Source organism: Hypomesus nipponensis, chromosome 11 (genome assembly GCF_054491055.1).
Source record: "Hypomesus nipponensis isolate SF chromosome 11, ASM5449105v1, whole genome shotgun sequence".
NCBI lineage: Eukaryota > Metazoa > Chordata > Actinopteri > Osmeriformes > Osmeridae > Hypomesus > Hypomesus nipponensis.
In genome coordinates this window covers 7,423,753-7,428,702 of record NC_140371.1, presented here as the reverse complement: position 1 = coordinate 7,428,702, position 4,950 = coordinate 7,423,753, and the positions used below count along the sequence as shown (strand labels likewise).

At 43.8% G+C, this 4,950-nt stretch overlaps 1 long non-coding RNA gene across 2 annotated transcripts; it reads right to left on the bottom strand.

Annotated features, from left to right (window-relative positions):
* Positions 1-2,361: 2,361 nt before the first annotated feature.
* Positions 2,362-4,654, bottom strand: LOC146267954 (uncharacterized). 2 transcript variants are annotated; one of them, XR_014768885.1, is made up of 3 exons: positions 3,153-3,404; positions 2,698-3,064; positions 2,362-2,567 (listed from the first exon to the last, which is right to left on the bottom strand). It is a non-coding gene; the product is annotated as an uncharacterized LOC146267954 (long non-coding RNA). The 2 variants fall into 2 exon arrangements; XR_014768884.1 differs by having other exon boundaries at positions 2,698-4,654.
* Positions 4,655-4,950: the final 296 nt, after the last annotated feature.

Here is a 4,950-nt window from a genome sequence, read left to right as displayed (position 1 = left end):
TTGCAAGAAATGATCTGCTGGTTAGATGTAGCATGATCTTGTTATTTACCAGAAAAAAACTCACCAGGGACAGACAACATCAGCGACCCTGTACTATGAATTATTATTTTGATGTAATCTTAAATTAAGTGTCTGAACAGGACTGGTGTGCAGGCACGCATGATTAGTTTCTCCTCCGTTTTGTGATTCTAGGTTAGAAATGTTGCCAGTCTATTGCCAATGACCAGCGGTTGATACATTTTTCCAGCAAGTTCCAGTCATTCCAGTGTTGTCCTCTTACCTTCAAATTCGTTCAACCCAGACTTCAGCAACTGGTTTTCTGCTAAATTTTCACAGTTTCCTGCAGCTCATCTTTCTGAAATGTTCCCCTTTTTGTTTTGCATTTTTCTTCTTATTTTCTTCCGTTTTATGCCTTCATCTTTCTCCAGGTCCTTTCAAAAATACATTTCACAGCAGTATCTTCCAACTGCCAGTACTTTAGCATTTTTTCCCTCTTTTCTGTACTTTTCTGCCTTCATCTTGCTGCAGGTCCTTCTTAACATACATTTTAGGCCTTTTGAAACTCCAGCAATTTTTTTTTGCTAAATGTTCACATTTCTATGCGTTGTTTCTCTTCTTTCTGATTTGTTTCACTTTGTTTAGCATTTTTCTTCTCTTTTCTATAGTTTTATGCCTTCGTCCAGCTCCAGCCTCTGTTTAAAATACCTTTCGGTCGCTTTGAAGCTTCAGCTTTTAACTTTCAGAAAACTTTCAACATTTTCACCTTTTTTACTATGGTTAGCTATCCCCATTCAGGTTTTCAGCATTCTCACTGCTGTTTCGCAGGAACAGCCTTTTCTATTTATTGTGAGAATGCTGTTAAGCATTCTCACTATTGTTTTTCTGTTTCTCTTTATTATTATTATTATTATTATTCCAACTTCTTAGTTCTTCCGTAGGTTTTTTGGCCTTTAACTAGTCCTGCATACTTTCACCGATTCCTACAATTTTGGTATCAAAACGTTCAGCTCCTTCAGGAGATGATGGCTATGACTTTTGGTATTTCTCATTTTTATATTTTTTAGACAATTGAGGCTTTTGTGCAAATTATTCTCCCATTAAAAGTAATGGTAAGCTCCTTCTTGGTTGAGCAGCCAGCAGGCTGCTCTTTTTCTGGTATTCAACTAAATTGTCAAACAAATTCCTCTGACGTTCATATAGTTTAACTTACAGAAACAAGTTATACCTTAAAATGTAGGAAAACTTGTCCTCTTTCAGCCAATGTAACTACTAAAGAGCTCACATTTACAGATTTTCAGCTTTGAGGCTTGAAGCGAGAGCAGCCTTTCAAATTCTCTCACTAACTTCAATGGAGAGGTGGGTAAAATTCGTCAGATAATTTCGAAAGTAGACGTATTTTTAAACTGCCGGTAGAGTCGTATTTCTGACCGCACAGACATATAAAGGACATGTCTGGTTTCGGGAGAGTCTTGGGTCTCGGAAAATATCCTCATTTTTTGGATTGGACGTATAGTTTTTCGTCTAGGTTAACTTGTTTGAGGTGTCGAATCCAGCTAAATTCGTGCTTCTCTGCCCAGCTCGTTAGCGAGCACAGCTGCTCCATTGCCGTGGCAACCAAACAAACACACCAGGGGCCTCATGTATAAAGGATTGCGCAGCTTTCATACCAGAAGATGGCGTACGGCCAAAACTCGGAAAAGTACGTACGCACAGAAATATTCACATGTATAAAACCGGTCGTACGCCAGATCCTGCGCACCTTTCCTTTATAAATCACAATCAACGTGAAATTGACCGCACGTGAACGAGCCACTGACCCCGCCTTGCCTCCTCCCATAAATTAATATGCAGTCGGCCTATAAATACGCCCCCGAGGTCGTTTCTCCGTCTGAATCAAAATGACTAAACAAGTAAAAAAGAGGAATTTCACCGACTGTGAGATCGAGGTTCTCATAACAGAGGTGGAGGCGAGAAAATGTGTTCTTTTTGGCGGCCTGTCATCGGGTATCAGTAATAAAAAAAAGTCGGCAGAGTGGCAAACTGTCACTAGGGCCGTAAATGCTGTGGGTTCGGAAAACCGGACCATAGCAGACATAAAAAAAAAATGGTCCGATGTCAAACTGGAAATTAAGAGAAGAGTGGTGGCGCATCGTAACAGCGTGGCAGCTACAGGTGGCAGGAGGAAAGGGTGGCTGCAATTATCGGCGAGACACTCATAGCTGGAGTTCTGCCAGCAAGTGAGGGGGACTCAAACATTCATCCTGGTAAGTATGAAATACACCACGACTCACACATGTAAAGGCCAGTTGCAAAAAACATTTCCGTCCAAATTACCCACAAGAAGTAGTCTGAACCAACTGATGTAGGCTAATTTCGTTTATTCCAGATAATTTCCAAACTGAGCTCGGCACGAGCGAGACCCAGGAGGAGGAGGGGGGGGGGGATACGGGGATCCATGTGTGGCCAGCACCTCCAGGGCAGGGGATGGAGCGCACACTGGATCGGCTGCGCCACGGGCCTCCGCTTCTGAGGGACGCCAGACGGGTCGTGTACTCACGGATGCTGTGCTGCAGTCACAAATTGAAATTGTTAACACCATGAGGGAAATCCTGACCGAATTAAAAAGAGTCAATGATGGTCTGACAAACATATGTGACGCAATAAAAGAACTAAAAAAGTAAATGCTTCTTGTCTTACCTTTTTACATGCTTCGTATGACCTGTAGCCGAAGCTGTAAGGCTGCTGCATTGGGCCTAATGTTGGGGGGTCCAGGGTCGGGTTCATCTATATCTGCCTCGGCCTGTGGCGGAGGCACACCACGTTTGTTTGCCACATTGTGCAGCACACTGCATGCCAACACAATCCGACAAACTTTTTGTGGGCTGTAAAGCAGCATGCCACCCGTCTTGTCCAGGCAGCGCCAACGGCCTTTCAGCTGCCCTATGGTCCGCTCCACCACTGACCGAGCCCGAGTATGTACATCATTGTACCGCCGCTCTTGCTCATTCTGGGGGTTTGTGAGTGGGGTGAAGAGCCCAGGTTTGCAAAGCGTAACCGCTGTCACCTATACGGGTAGTATACATTAACCAATATAAACTAATTGCCTCATTTTACCGTAGCTTAATGATCATAAATTACATGTATGCTATTACCAATAAGCCAGCCATCCTGCACAGCCCCTGCTTCAAGTCTGTTCCCCACACTGCTATTTCGCAGGATAAATGAATCATGGGTAGAGCCAGGCCACCGTGCCACAACATTTGTCAAACACATTTGTGCATCACATATCACTTGCACATTAATGGAGTGGAAGTGTTTTCTGTTCACATACCCAAATTCGTGATCAGATGGTGCCCTTATAGCAATGTGAGTGCAGTCGATGGCTCCGATTACATTTGGAAATCAGCTCATCGCTGCAAATTGCAGTTTAATGTTGGCCTGCTCACCGACAGTGAAGGGAAATGTTATATACCTGGGTGACATACGGATGAGACCGTTCCATACAGCTGGCATGGCGCGGCTCAGGGATGGCTGTGAAATTCCTGACCGGTCAGCCAGCTCTCGCTGGAAAGCCCCCGTTGCGAGGAAGCCCAGTGTGGTCAGCACTTGCAAGGGGACAGGTAATGCGTGGTTCCTTGCTGTCTCGCGTTCTAAAGCCGGCCCAAGCTCAGCACAGAGTTCCAACAGAATAGCCCTTGGCAACCTGAATCGACTCATAAGCCAGTCATCATCGTGGGCCAGCAAATCTGTTTGGTCCCTAAATACACGCTCTCTGCGGATTCTTCCATTTGCAATGTCTTCTAGCAGTGCCAGGGCAGCCATTTCACATCAAGTGGGCTATATTCATCTTTTACACCTCCTTTTAAAGGCCACACCTTATTTCCAACACCTTGTTCACTAATCCACGGGATCAATTGAGGATTGCACGTTAGTGATTTTGCCCACCTGCACTGCGTTTTATCCTTGGGAGGTGGATCCGTGCGTCATGGATCGTTCGTTTGACACCCTCAAGTTTAACAAACGTTATTAAGTGGTGGCGGATTAAACAATTGATAACATTTACCGTTTGGGTTTTTATCATCCACATCAATGATCAAACTTGTATTACCATGTAGCCTAATTATGTTTTTGAAAAACTAACGTTATATAGGCCCTACGTATGACAGAAACTGTAGTAGAAACTTTATTTTGTAATGTTTGGTGAGTTTCGGCACTTTTCAGTTGGAATTTGCCACGTTACAGAGCCAGACAAGACTTTGCGTACGGTCCGCACATTCTCACGTCTGCTCAAAAGTTTCCGTGACGGCCCGCACATTCTCACGTCAAGTAAATCTTTATACATCACAAAGTGTGCGTGAAAACCAGCGTACGCAAGCTTTTTGTGCGTACGCAACGTTTATACATGAGGCCCCAGGAAACCAAAAGGAACACGTTTTCAAGACTGCAGGTAGAGTCTATTTCTGACTGTACAGACATATAAAGAATATCTCTGGTTTCGGCAGAGTCTTGGGTCTCGGAAAATATCCTATTTTTTTGGGATTGGACGTACAGTTTTGCGTCTAGGTTAACTTGTTTGAGGTGTGGATTCTAGCTAAATGTGTCGTTCTCTCTGCTCAGCTCGTTAGCGAGTACAGCTGCTCCATTGCAGTGGCAACCAAACAGACACGCACCATGAAAGCAGAATTGGGTAACGTTTTGGAAACTGCAAAAAGAGTTGTATTTCTTACCGCACAGACACATAAAGGATATCAATGGTTTCGGCAGAGTCTTGGGTCTCGGAAAATATTCGTTTTTTAGGGGATTGGACGTGTAGTTTTGCGTGTAGTTTAACTTGTTTGAGGTATGGATGCTAGGCAAATTTCTGTTATTCTCGACGAACCAATAAAGTTCATCATTCATCAAACCTGATTATTAGCAATTGTCGGTTCATGCCAATAATACAATTACTCC